Genomic DNA, 15,230 nt, shown 5'->3' with positions numbered 1-15,230 from the left:
AGGTAATGATGTGATTCAAAGAGGAAAAAGAAAAGAAAGTAGAAGGCAAATTATGCTTAATATAGAACATTCAGTTATGGAACTAGCAAGAATGTGACAACATGTGACTGACACAAATTATTATAATGAGTTCACAGAAGAAAATGCTATTATGTTGTTTAGGACTGTGTATTATCTGCTATAAAATAAATATATCACCCAAACCAAGCAAAAATAACCTTATACAAGATAGTAGACATAAAACAGAATATTGGTAGGGTGGCAGTGAAGAGAGCTTGGCCCTGGGTAAAAGCTGCAGGTCAGAGTGCCCTCACCTTCAACAGCCACTGCTCTCCCTGCAGGGTGGGGGAATTTGGAAGGTTTCCTTTTAGAAAGGAAAGGAAGAAATCTTGCTCCTTCACAGCAAGATTTATGTGAAAATGCCACTGATTTTCCCCTGTCTGTACTGAGCCAGACACAGCAGCAAAGTGGCAACATGAAATGAGGAAGAAAAGAAAGGTTTTTGGTAGCTGTTCCCTGCAGGCAGGATGGGAGCTGTGGCTTTTACAGCTGCAGCAACCAGCACAGGCAGAGCCAGCCTGCCTGGTGCACCACGGGGAGCTTTGGGATGTTCCACCCCAGCACCTTCAACCCAACCCAACAGCAGCACTCAGCCTTGGGCCCCAGGGGAATTTCCAGGATGTGTGCTGTGCTTTGCTGTACCTTGACACCAGGGCAGTGGTTCAGCCATGCAGGAGCCTGCAGGAGCCCAGCTCCTGCTGAAGATGGAGAAGCAGTTCTTCAGAGATGTCAGACAGCTGCTGGGACCCAGCAGGTCCCCTCTACTGCAGTGGGTGAGGAGGAAGAGTCAGGGCCCTGCTCCCTGTGCCCTGGCAGGGGGGACTGCAGTGGCTGCTCAGCCTGGTGCTCTGCTGGGAAGGTGAGGGTGGCTTGGCCACTGAGACAACCAAAGGGAAACCTTTGGAAATGTGCCTCTGAGGTATTCCTGAGAGAAACCTGTCCTGAGGACAAGTCATGTGAGTTTAATAAACACCTTTAAATACAGTTAACACTTTCACTGAAAGTCTCCAGTGATCCTGGTCCCTGATGGAAGTCTCATTGTGGGTACACCTACAGCTGTCAGGTTTGACATATGAAATCAAGTTAATGTGCTTCAAATTAAATTTGAGGAGAAAGAGCATAAAAAATTAAACACAATTGGTTTAGAATAAAATGGCTACTTTGTAGTTCTTGACCCTTTTATTTATGGTAAATATTTGTCTTGCCTTGGAGTAATTTCTATTTTGAATGTCTGTTATTAATGACATGGTTCATTGGTTGCAGGGAAGCTAATGCAGCTCTGCTATACAGTAGTTCACTCAATTGTGGGAGGTAACCCATTTCACATGCTTTTAAATTGTAATTTCAAAATATTTTCCTAATAGTTCTCAAATAGAAATATTTCTAAGTGTAAATTGAAATCTGCCTATATCCAAGGAACATTAACAGAACATAGTTTAAGCATAACATGCCAAAAAGTATTATTTTTGGCTGTAACATAATTGGTATCACATGCTGTTGCTGTTTTAAATACTTTTTCCTTTTTGCCTTAATTTCTATTATTTTATATGGGCACAGGTATTACCTGAGGATGACTTTGCATACTGAGATGTAGCTGCATACTAGGTAGTGATATTTTAGTTTTCTTCTTTCAAGCTGAAACAAATAATTGAAATTGCTAAACTTCTAAACTAATCTAATCCCCTTACCCTTAGCAGAAATATTTTAATATGGCATTTTAAAAAGCAATTTACATAGGAAAATAAAGCACAAGAATAAGGCTGAATCTGGAAAAAATGACCACAGTGAATACTCCTATAAACTTCACTTTTATGCAGAGGTATTTGACTTCATTTCAGCACTTTCACCCCCTTAATTCTAAGACCTTCAGAAGGCTTTTAGCTTGGAATTTGTATCCCTGTGGGTGTTTACTCAGTTTTTGGTTAGATAACTTCAGCGTTTTTCACCCTATAAAACTCTTCATATGTATGCCCACTTAGGAGTTACTCTGCCCAGTCAATGGAAGATCTCAATATTTCTGTGCCCAAGCTAAAATGCTGCTTAGAAATCCCAACAGTGAAACAGGATCAGATTATTCCTGTTCTGTCCTGCAGCTATTTAATGGGGGTACCTGGGGCAGACTAGAGATGACACAAGTTTAGAATGTATATTATTTACTTATAGTCTCAATAACACTAGATTTAATTCTATGACTTAGATTTAATGATATTGATGTGCTGATAGTGGTTACCACTGGGTTCACAGGTACAAGAGGAATTTGTTATGTATTTGTCTTTAAAGAAACAGATTTAACAGGCTTTCAGGATATACTTCCTAGTATTAAAAGTCTCTTTAGCAACTGAGTCTCCTCTCCAAATGGTCTTTTCTCAATATAAGAGGTGTGATAAGAGTTAATGCTATTATTATTTCTTTTAACATACATTTCTGTTAAACAAAGTAATCAAAAAAAAAAAAAAAAAAAAAACCAATCCTGAGATTAAAGATAAGCTGGTACTATGATGAACCAGAGAAGTTTTTTAAGGAATTGAATGCTCTGAATACTCAAAGCTGTACAAATTGCTTGGGATTTGCCATCACTGTTTGTGCCAAAAAGAGGGTGTTAATTGCATTTAACATGTGGGAGAAACAGCCCTGCATCAGCCAAGCCATGAAAGGCATAATTCACATGACAAATTCAGGTGGATCTAAAGAGTCATTTTGGCCAATTGTAAAATTTTGAAGTTCCCAATATAACATCCAAAATCCAGGTCATCTGAAAAATCCAGTCTGAAATGCAGTTAGGTCATAGTTCTATAGTATTAGTTTTAGTAAATCAGGTGGGTTTGAAGCAAAACAATTCTGATTGCATCACTTGAAACAATCCAAAATATTGGTCATGAAATCCTGCATATAAAATTTAAGAGCTTCCATGTTGACTTGGAATGGACCTCCTACACAGCCTGTAAACCACAGCCTTTTCTCCTTTTCCACATGGTTTCAGTGCAATCCATCAATCTCCTCTATTATGTTAGAGCAATTTGTAATTCAAACAGAGGAAGGGCAGTTTATTCACGAGGAATTCTGGCAAGTAGCAGCCACAGATATATTTCACACTGCAGTTTTGTCTTCAGAAAGTATTTTAAAGCCTAACAGCACCACTGACAGCAAAGAGAGCTGTTCTGGGTGCCCCCACATTGACCCTTGTTGAGGACCCAATATGCACCTGCTGATGTGAACCCCCAATTGCTTGGCTGGCTCCAGCTGGGGCTGGGGAGGAACCTCTGCTCTGTGTCACCCTCTAAGGGGTGAGGGGATTGGGGACCCCCAGCAAAGCACTGGTGGGTGACCCTTGGGATGTGAGGAGCTCTGCAGGTACAGACTTTGTCCTGCTGAGCAAGTGCCTTCCTAATGTAGATGCAGTGTATGCTTTCCAAGAATAAATGATGAAGTTTTACTAATTACCAGTGGTCTGTTTCCAGAAAATCATTTATTTTATCTTCTACAATGCCTGGTAGATGGAGTACTGGATTCAGTAGGAGACTTCTTTTTTTTTGCCATTAAAACGGAATTTATTTACCAGAAAACACTTCTAGGTATTCTAAACATTACTATTTATCAAAAATAAAACTACTAATAAAACATATTCCACCCCCCAGAAGAGATGGAAAGAGTATTTACATTGAAGGACAGAGAAGCATGGCTGGATCATGCCTAATTCACCATGAATTGCAGTCACAACTTTGAGATCAGAAAATGCAAGCTGATATTTGATATCAGAAATACAAATTGTTCAACTTATGTCAGTTTGGTTTGGACTGGGACTTTTATTCCTTAGAAGGGGAGTGCTAAATTAAGGTGTTTCCTAACTTGTTTATATCAAAGGGGTTCCACTACTTCTCATGTTTGATCCAGCAGTGCTCAGGTTAATGAATTTTGTCCTTGGCTGCCATATAAGCAGATTCAATGGTTACCACTAAAATACCACTATAAATCCACAGATACTTCATAAGCAGTAACAGGGAGTTCTAGTTTAGGTCATCTATAAAATAATATTTGAAGTTCAGTGAGAACATTGGTAAACTGATGGGAAAAGAGAGAGAGATTATATTTTTCTAATGGAAGTCACTGTGCAGAACATCCAAAAAGTTGTCTTCTTCTTATCCATATTTATGAAGGAAATTCTCCATTTTAGACTTCCTGGTAGAGTCCAACCATTTGAGCTAATTTTAATTTCAGAATGGATTAGGCCTGAAAACTCAGCTGGCCACACCAAGAGAAGAGACTTCCTTGTATTTCCTCCACACCCCCCCAGTTTTGGACATATTGCACAGAAAGCAAGGCAGGCAGACAGTCATATTTACTTCTAGCAGAGACATTGCCAAGTTTGTAGAACAGCCTTTATCAAAAGTTTTTTTGTCCGTTATATTTCTCTTCCAGATACATTTTGAATTTTCATTTCTTTTCATATTCCCTTAGATACTCTGTTGATTTTTCTGTCTTGGCAACATAGTCTATCATTATATCTTGCTTTAAAATGTGTTGAGTGATTAGAGAGGAGTCAGGGCAAAAATAGCAACAGCTGTGACTGCCTGTGCCTGACCAAAAATACCCAACTGTGCATTTCTCCAGGCACATCCAGCTTGAGGCCACGCCATGCCAGTGTTCCTCTGGACTAAGACTCACCAAAATGCTGTACAACAATGAAAATGGGGCATTAGACAAATCAGATCTCCCATCTCTTGTTATTCCTTTCTCTTGGGACAAAACAAAGCCTGTTTACTTACCCTGGGTAAAATGCAGGTGGAAATTCAGGTCTTTCTCCTTTCTCTTCCTCTAAGCCTCTATTGTCAATTTAAAAAGAGAAATAAAATAAAATTCTCTTTTAGCTAAAGTTGTCTGTCTCTTATGTACTTGTAGCTTATGTATCTGCCACCCTTCTTCTGGTCTTGATTTTCTCTTTAAGAGCAGAGAGGATTAATTTTAGATTTTTTGTCAGAATGACCCATCATCTAGAGACTTCCTCTCACTCTTACACCCTCATCACAACAGTTAATAAATTAATAAACAGTACCAGTCTGCACTCCAGTGATTGGTTGAAGGCTTAGTCAGTAAAAAAACAAAAACAAAAACAAAAACAAAAAACAAAAACAAAAACCAAAACAAACAACAAAACAAAGCAACCAAACCAAACCAAACCAAAACAAAAAAACAAAACGAAAAACCAACCCAAAACAAACAACCAGTAGAGTTTTACTATGAGATTTAGAGGGCATTTACTTCACACATGCCTAAGTCATAACTTCATTCCCACCCTCAGACCCAAAATCTATTAGCTATTCTCTTTTAACACGTATTTTTTTATTAAGTTTGTTTTATTCATCATTTGTGTCCCTTTCTTAGAATGGAATTGTTGTCATAGTCTGTCTACAGATTTTTCAGGATAAAAGCAAACCCACTACCATATTTTCTTGTGGACCAAGCTTTGTGTCTTGGCCAACAGCCATTTAGAGAAGGAGTACATCAGTTGGAGGCCTTCCTCTCCAGTCTAGATGAGAAATTGCTCCTCGTGTCGTCTTTCATCTTTTAAATGTGTTCTGATCTGATCTGAGCAGCTGTCTATGGGAGATTTATTCCTCTGCTTGTTCACTGATGTTCTCCTCTATGCTAATAAGTCTTCCTTTGTGTGTCTTCAGCATTATCTTCTTAATCAAGTTTATTTTCAGGCCCCATTTCTTGGCTTTCATGGTCCAGTTCCTCAATTAATTCTCGTAGATGGAGTTTTTAGACCAGCATGATATCTGATGATCTGATTTACCTATTTTTTTTTAAACTTTGGGTGTTCATTTCTTTCATTCTAGACATTCCTTTTACAAAAATGCTACAGAATATCTGCACACAACTTTAAAACAGTAGAATCACACAGTTCTATTTCTCTCTCCCTGTAAATACACACACATGCACATGTATAAATAAGCCTTCACAATTTAAACATGTGGTGGATGTTTCACATTACTGTGCTTCCTGGAGACACAAAAGAGTGTAACATTTTTATGTGCTTTAGCTTTCCAGAGCTCTGACTTTTGAGTTTCTCTCCAGCCAAAGAGCCATGTTCAAGCAGTTCTTGAATGCCACACAGAATAATAGTTAGGTCTTTACTGGTGCTCCAGTAACTCATTAATCATTTGAGTATTATCTGTTACAAAGCACCCACAACAAAAGCCTGTCTGTTTTCATTGTTCAACCAAGCCACCACAGTTGGCAATTCCTGCAGGAACTATCTTTACACATTTCATTTCTGAAAGAACCCAACTCTCCCAAGATTAACAGTTTCTTGTCCAAGGCACCCGGAAACCATTTGGGGTCCACCACAATTTCCAGCGCTAGGGTTCCTTTCTGACTGACTGATGGTCCTGCCACATCCTTGGAACTGCAGAAAATGTCTGTGATGGTCACACAGGGAGAGTCACCAAGACACCAAAGGGACTCCCCAGAGCAAAGGCAACTACTTCACTCAGCTGCAGGGCCCAGGGTGGCTAAACCCCACTCCTCCCTGGGGCTAGTGCAAAGCTGAGAGGACTTCAAAGGATCAAGATGTTGACCTGTTTCAGCCTACCTCCAGATTAATTTTTCCCAGCAAAACCACTTCTTTTCTTTTTGTCTACCTCCTCTCTCCCAGGCAAGAGTCATGTAGGATTTTAGGCAGGGGAGAGGATGGGGAAAGTTCCAGAGCAGCTAACTCAGCTTCACACCGAGGAGATCTCTGGCAGTGTGATCAAAGATTTTCCTGCCAAAGGATTGCAGGCTGTAGCATGGTAAACTTACACCTTCTGCCTTCAGTGCTGAATCCTTGTTGCCAAAATTTCCAGTTTCTGAGGACAGGTATTCCCTGCTGAGCACCTCTCTGTGACAGTACAGGCTCACTGACCAGCTTCCTCAGGCCAGCAGTTCTGCTTTCTCCATAACTCTGTCTTCATTCAGGCACTCGGCCTCTTTTCCCAGATGCTTTAATTCCATGGATACTGGGAGGGAAATTTGTTTCCACACCCAGGATCCACCAATATCCCTCAAACCATTTCAATTTTATGACCTAATCCTATTACTGAGGGTTTTGCCACTTACCTATGGTTGGCCAGGATTTTGGTCCAGCCACAAGGCCCAAATAATGCACAGGCCTTGGAATGGAAATGAACTTCTCCCTTTCTTGACTGAAAGTCCTGGCTACTGCCACTAATGCTTGTCACTCCCCTGACATAAATGTGCATGTCACCAAAAATTCTCAATTCCAGCAAAAAGCATGCAAGTCACTGGTTCTATAAGGGTACAGAGCTACATGCTGCTATAACAGAGACCTCCAAAGGATCTCATAAAAAAAGTGAACAGGCTTTCTAAAAGTGGCAGCTACAAGCCAGACTCAGTGGGTGGCTTTCACCTATCCTCCTCTAATACCACAGCAGGATTTATGGCAGATTCCCTTTATGGCTGCAGCTCAAGGTGCTGTTCTTCACTTCCACAGTCTGGGAGCTGTGTGCTTTGACATTACCAGCCTGCCTTTCCCTTTGATCTGAGACTCTGGATCAGGCAGGGCACACAAATCACAGGGGTGTCTGTCTGAGCAGATTAGCTGAAAGCTCCAGGACCCTGTACCTTACCTGAACCAGGAGCACCATGGCCAAAGCCTGGCCCAGGCCCACGCTCTTCTCCTGGGGGAAAGCAGAGATTCAGCCAGAGTGGTGGAAAAGGGGACTTTGTTTGCCTCCACTGAGCAGCACAGGGCAGACAGATGTTAATGCTGACGTCCCACTGCATTTTATTGTGGGCTTGCTTTGATAGTGTTCAATTACACATATGTGAAAAATAAATAAAACCACAGAAGCACATGACTTTTACAGCTCCAGCCAGTGTGTGTCAGGTCCCTTGTTTAGTTTTGTTGTTTTTTTTTTTTTTTTAATTGAAGATGGTTAGGCATTTAATAGTTTGAGACAGAAAGAGGTTCCTCTGTTGGCTTGTGTTCAGGCTCATTTGAATTCAAATCCACATTTTTGGAACAAAGAATCCAAAACAAGCCCATATTGAAGTGAAAGGATGCATGAGTGGCTGAGCATGGCTCTGGAACACATTGTGCAAGCAGCCTCAGAGCTGGGCTTGTGCAGCACCGCCCTGCCAGGGGGTAAAGCCCCTTGCTAAGCTTGGCTCTGCTCCAGGAGACATTTATGCATGTGCTTAATTTTTAGCAAAAAAGCTCTTCTACTAAAGCTGATGGAGCTGTGTAAGAATCTGGGCAAACCTAGTTTAGTGCCTGTTGGATCAGGGCCACTGACTCCTACACTGCAACATGAAGGGGAAAACTTATTGAACAGAGACAGCATTTTCTTTCAGGAAAATGTCTCATTCCTCATCTGCTTTTCCCAATGTTAACAGTCAGGCAGATCTGAATTATATTTCCCTATTGAAACATGATGCTATTTATATACACTTGAAATTTCATGTAGCTTTGCATTTCTCAAGTAAGAAAAAATAAAAGAACAGGTAGTCAACAAAAAGATAGAATTTCCATCCCAAAAACCATTTTAACATTAAATTCAGAACTACACACTTTAAGTGGGACAGAAACTGCTCATTTTGTTTCTTAATGTTAGTTCAAAGCAAATGCGCTCAGATTTTAATTCTTTTTTAAGAAAAATGTTTTGGTTTATTCCCCTCAAGGAAAAAATATTTTCCATGGAAAGCGAAAGGTTACAACAAAACCATACTAAAATCTTTTGTCCAAAAATGTTAACCACATCTTAATACAATTTAACAGCTACCCATATTGTTACACAACTGCCATCACTTATTTCTGTGGCATGAAGTCTTTCCTCAAAATCTATTGTGTCTTTTATCTGTAATGTGCATAAAATACTTTTTAAGCAGTAATGCATTGTGGCAATTGCTAAAACACAAGCACGTTTAATATGCCGTGACATTTAAAAAGACTACAATTGCTTCTTAGAGAGGTGCTGTAATTGTTTTTTTCAGAATTAAACAGGAAATAAAAAGCCAGAGTGTACTGTGTATTATACATAAGTGGCCAATCATCAAAATGACCAAGTAAGTTCAGGACTGAGCCGTGTGTTAAACTCAGCAGAGGAAGTGGCATACATTAACTGAGCTTCTGTATTTTATTTTCATTTCAAACCATATTACCAGAGCTGTAAGGGCTTGGGAAAAAAACAGCCTGGCAGTGCACACTTCTCTAAGAAGCTCTTCAAGCTGTTGAGCCCTGGGAGAACCTCATTAAAGGCCCTGCTTTTGCTTTTACACAGGTCTCCAACTTGGGTTCAACAAGTCCCATCTCACTGAGCCAAATACTTAAGCAGGCATTTTTAAATGAACAGTTTAAAATGTAATAATTGAAAGTTACATGGCACATCTCATCCCAAGGGATCCTGAAGCACTTTAAAAAGCTATCAGACTAACTCTATACCTTCTCACAGCAGCCAAATTTCTCCTACTTTTAGCTTTCCTTTCCTTTCCAGTCAGAATTGGGCCCTGCTTTTAGTGAGGAAAGAGGGGAGTTTGGGAGAGGAGCTGAGCTGGTGGCTGGAGAGGGAAACTGGGACATTGTCCCTGCAGAACAGCACAGGGCACACAGAGCCCTGCCAGATCCCTGCCTGCAGGAGTGCCAGGGCAGACACTGCTCTCCCCAGGAGCTGAGAGTGCCAGAGAGAGTTCATTAAAGGCCCTGCAAATACCTCAGGAACTCATCAGTGCCACACCTCTCAGAATCAGCACAAGGTTTCTATCTGATTCAGTTTATATCTCATTCAGTTTATCTGTGATTCAGTTTCTGTCTGATTCAGTTTCCATCTGATTTCCACAGTTCAGTACTTGCTGTCTGCAGCACCAGCTGAAATGTAGCTAGAAATCCTCTCTTCTGAATGTGTTCAGTAATTTAGAAGATTTATTCACTTTTTTTGGTCTCTCTATAAAGAGCAAAGCTCTATGGATATTTCATGCTACTTCCAGTGACCAAAATATAATGTTAGAAAATCAGGATTAGATCTCCAAAAATATCCAAGCCCTCCAGCAATTTTTCCATGCTTAGTACAATGTTTGTTCCTGAACAGAGATTGATTTGTTACTAAGAAAGAAATCAAAGGGTGTTTCCCATAACAGCTAGCTCTCTAAGTGTATATAATTTATATATACAGTTTATTAAACTATTCTATGTACAATCAAAATATAAACAATTCTGAGGGCAAAGGTTATCAGTGCATCTGACAGTATGCCTTTAAATATTTATAGAAATTGTCACAAAGAATAAGAACTCACCCAGAATCTTTCTGTACCTTCTAAACTACCCAGACAAGATTTAAATACTCACATCCTTCCTTAACAACCAGGGATTAGTCCTGTGGTAAATTCCCCCACCTTCCAACCATCACAGAGCTCCAATTACCATCATAACACAAAACCTCTAAAATTAATAGAAAAGGATGTACTTTGCAAGATGCCCTGAAGATCAGTCAGCATCCTGAGGCTTTTCTAGGAAGGGGTGACATTAAGAGAGGGGCTGTAGACACCTGTCTCCTCTCTTCAGAGTGAAAGGGGATGCTTTTGCTCATTTTAACTACAAAAGGATGACACTGGAAAGTCATTCTGGCACACAGGATAGTCCAAAGCTGTTTGGATCTTTCTAAATCAAACCTAGGGTCCTTTTAAATTCAGTCTGGAGTTAATAGCTGCAGATTACAAAGCAGCAGGGCCTTGTGCTATTGCAGCAGCATCTATTAACCAGGAGACATCCTCCTTTATCAGTCTGTTCTGCTGAGCTCTGGCCTAATCAAAGCTGCACTGCAGCCACCTTATCTGGAAGAGGCAAAGGCTCCTGGGGCACATCAGAAACAATTAAGCTCTTTGCTGGGCACAAATCTGACCCAAAAAAATTCCTAACTAAGCCTTTTTTAAAAAGGTGGGGGAATGCCAGGTTGGCAATATAATCTCTTTCCCCTGCAAGTCTCCAATTCCCCCCACTTCAATCTACAGATGTATTTTCAGTTAGAGTAGGAAAAGGTCCCCCTGTGACCTCAGACTTGCCCCACACTGAGCTAGGCTCAGAGTGCTGCTGGCTGAGCTGGGCATGGTGCTGCTTTAGAGCTGGGGGGCATCAGCCCACTGCAGAGCTTTCAGACTCCACTTCCTAATTCAGGGCTTCACTACACTGGGAAATTTACCAGCCTGGCTAGAATGGCTTAATTGTAACTGCTATAATTGGGGTAGAAATACACCTCTCTATTTGTACATTCATATAAGGACCATAAGTGCTTATCTCTGGTTTAGTTTATGGCACTATGAAAGTTGTGTGAGGAGAACAAACATCTTTATATTAAATATATCCAAAATGGGAGCTATACTGGCCAGGCTGGTGTAATTACAACTGTGTTTGGCAGTTTGTTTTCACAAACAGGATGGGACTGTTGGGGTACATTCCTTGAGCTTTTATTGCAGCATCAGCCTCATTACATGGTTGAGACAATAGGAAGATGGCAAAAACTCATTTACAGCCAGCAGCAACCAAAGATGTCTTTGTTGAGGACATTTGTAAAACTTTCTAGCCAACAGCATATTGCTAAAGCTTACAGATAACTGTAATTCCAGCCACAACATCTGATATAATCATACCAGTGCAACCAAGCCAAGGAGTGTTCCAGCCCTTCCAGCAGACTCAGGCACAGGTTTACAGGATAAGACAGCAGGAGGAAGCTCCTGGAGTCCCACCTGGCTATTGTCTTGACTTGCTGAGGAAATGCCCTTCAGACTTTCTGAGATTGTGCAGCAGGGGTGATGACTGAGAAAGGAGATGATATTTAAAATTACAATGGGTGACACCACTAGCACCAGCTAGAGTTGCCAAAATGATACTTGTGCCAAGTGCCAGCTTTCATTAGAACTGCCCAAGAGCTCTACTCAGCCCTCAGTGAAGGAGCAGTGGCAGCTGCCCAGCCCTGGCTCAGGGCAGAGGAACGTGCCAGCTGCCCAGAGCTCCTTGGGGACACTCATGTAAAAATAGGAGCTTGTAGGGCTCATTTAGGAAGCAGCTCTAATGTTTGACTTCCTCAAATTAGGAAGCATCTGCAGTGTGAACCTGGCCTCTCTAATATTTGTTTCTTTCACTAATAATTTCCTGATCCTTATGTCCTGACAGGACCCTCCAGGTGCAATTAGTGTTGCTTTCATTTCAGCAGAGGTGCACAGAAACTGGAATCTTTTTGAATTCATTGAATACTGAAAAACTTATGAGACCATTACAATTTTTAAAGAAACATGTTTAAGCTAACATTTCACTGGGCAATATCTATTATTTTTCTCAACAGAACAATTATCAGAAATAATTGCTATGCTTTCAAGAGAATTTTGAAGAACACACATTTCTTTTTATAACAAAATGATAAAAACAAGCAACATGCAATACCTTAGAAGCTTTTACTATAAAGAAAAGAAAAAAAAAAAGATTTGCTGTCAAACAGCTTAAATTCTGGAGGTTTCATTGTGTTCCACTGGATCAAACAGATCTCACCTGATAGAGAGCTGCCTTCTACAGACAGAAAATTAGCCAGACTATGTTTTCTCAGCAGTGAGTTTTCTGAATCACTTTAAAAGTTCTGTTCAAAAGCCATTTGCTTATATTTGCATGATCTCAGCTGCTCTTGATTGCTAAAATTTAGAACTCCAACTTAAAGCAAATTAATTTCAACCAGACAGAAACCAATTCCACCTGGAGCAGGGATACAGGGCCCATGGCATGGGTGAAGATAGAATGACATACTGCTAACTTTGGAAATCCAGGAAATAATCTCCTGAAAACTCAGGAAGATTTACGCCTTTCTAATCCAATCATAATTCACTTCTGCAAAACATGGAATGAAATCCACAGAGAATCATCCAAGGAAATTCTTGGAGCAGACATATGGGGAAATTCCTCAGTAAAGGTAAAAGGTCATTTATTAACCTGAGACAACTGAATAAAAAAAGAAGAAGAATGATGGTCTCCAATCCTTTTAAGAACTGTCAGTTTCTGAGAGCAGCATAGGTGAAAAGGGGTGAAAGCACGGCAGCAGCACAGATACACACAGCTTTTCTTCTTACCATTCTGTTAACCAAGAGGTTAAATTCACTGCAGTTGAAGAAGTTAGCACAGGACTGCAGAGCTTAAGAACAGCCAAGAGGGTAAAATGTGATTTAAAACCCTGCTAAAAGCCCCCAAACTCTGAGTTGCAGAAGCCCAGAAACGATGAGGTTCCAGCCACCAGTGGCCACTTCAAACACACAATGCTTGCAGTGGATCACAGAATCAGACCCAGATGTACTTTTATTTCCTTCTCAGATTGCTCTGAGTAGGTGTCACTGGTCCTTTCCAATCCAGCTTCCAGCAAACTCCAGAGAAACAGAAGGAAAAATAACATTTTGTTAAAGTCAAGGCTCAAGATAAAACCAATGTCTTTTCTTTCCCAGAAACTGAAAGAAAGATGAATTGACAGAAAAAGTGCTATACTCCATATTGCATTCAAGAAGATAATTTAATGGAATTCAATTACTTTTGATTGGTACTGCCAAGACACTTCAAGTAGGGCACAAGTGCTAAACAGCACATTATGTGATGCATAAGCAGGAACTGAAGCTAATTCTCCCCAACAAATCCTTGAAAAATTCCATGTGAATGTAAAGAGAACTGAAAAAAAGATGCTGCCATTTGAGGCTTCTCAATAGATTTTCTGTTCTAATTCTACCCCCATCCCATACATTAGACACTTCATAGGCAGTAGGGGGCATAGATGGAATGAAGAGTAGGGAGCAGAGCATGGGTAGAGGGAATGCTGTCCCACTCTTCAAATTCATCAGGAGACAAGGATTTACTTTCTCTGTTGAAGACTGGACCAGGAGACTCAAAAGAGTTATGCTGTCACTTGAGAAGCCAGCTTGAACTTCATATTCCATGAGTTATGGCACTCCAGTGCATAGGTACAGGCTGGGTTAAGAGGGTGTAATCAGAACCAGAAAGGAGGGATGTGCTTGGATGACATGTTGCTTATCAGTACCTGCATGAGGAAAATAATGCTCTTTACAGCAGAACTACTTCCCAGAACTGTAACATATACAAATATACATATACACACACCCCCTATAGCAGTGCTAAACTGATCTTTCTGCTTTTAATGGCAGCAGATTACATGAAAACTACAAAAAGATTCACTGGGCTCTTTTTCTTCTTCTGTGTGATAGAAGGGTTTGGTGGTTGGTTGGGTGTTTTAGGATTGTTTTTCAAAACTCATGGAAAAAAGTGAGTAGGAATAGAAACACAAAATGGAAGGATTTAAAAGGACCTAGAGCCCTATAAGCAGAAAAGATCCATCATGATAAAACTATGGAGAAGAAACAGATGTGGAGTCCAGTAGTCTCTAAAGACTGGAACAAAGAATGATAGATCAATTTTATATCCATTTGCTTTCTCTTTCCTTCTTCATGAATACTGTGATTGTGCTTCTTCAGTGATTATTCAGCCATTAAAAAAACCCCAAACCTGATCTACTGATATGTTAAAGCATTGTCTGTTTGATAAGTGCCTGTTTTTTCATTTATATGAGTTGCAAATGCCTTCCAGAAGACAGTGCTGGTAATAGAAATTTATGTTTCTAGAAGTTCAGTAACAAATGGGCCAAGAGGCTTTTTTGGGAGTATTTTGCAACGTTTCACAGTTACTTACTTATGTTAAGGCTTTAAGATTAGTTTAATACTCTCTTCTTCCAAAAAGCAGACTTTTTAGGATACTGCACTTCGGGGCTTACAGGCACCATTCAAGATTTCTCTCTTTGGGAGAAAATGTGACTTCTGATAAGCATGATAAATGCACATACTTTAAGAGCTATTTTTCAAAACAACTTATTTACTCATAGTAAATAATCACTGACTTTGAAATAAATGATACTTGAGATGAAGGACTCTATATACTCTAGCTAGAATTCACTAAAGATATGGAAAAGATACCTGCACCTATAATGCTGTTATTTCCATTAAAAAATGGATAAGACTCTACCAGTACTTGTGAGATATAGGTGATTTTACACTTGATTTCTTATTCTGTATTGATTTAGATGATATTCTCTCAGGACACTGCAGTTTAATAGGCTGAACTTGCAGCTGATAGGTGAAATTCT

This window comes from Haemorhous mexicanus, chromosome 11 (assembly GCF_027477595.1).
Source record: "Haemorhous mexicanus isolate bHaeMex1 chromosome 11, bHaeMex1.pri, whole genome shotgun sequence".
In the NCBI taxonomy this organism is placed as follows: Eukaryota; Metazoa; Chordata; class Aves; order Passeriformes; family Fringillidae; genus Haemorhous; species Haemorhous mexicanus.
This window is presented reverse-complemented; position numbering follows the sequence as displayed.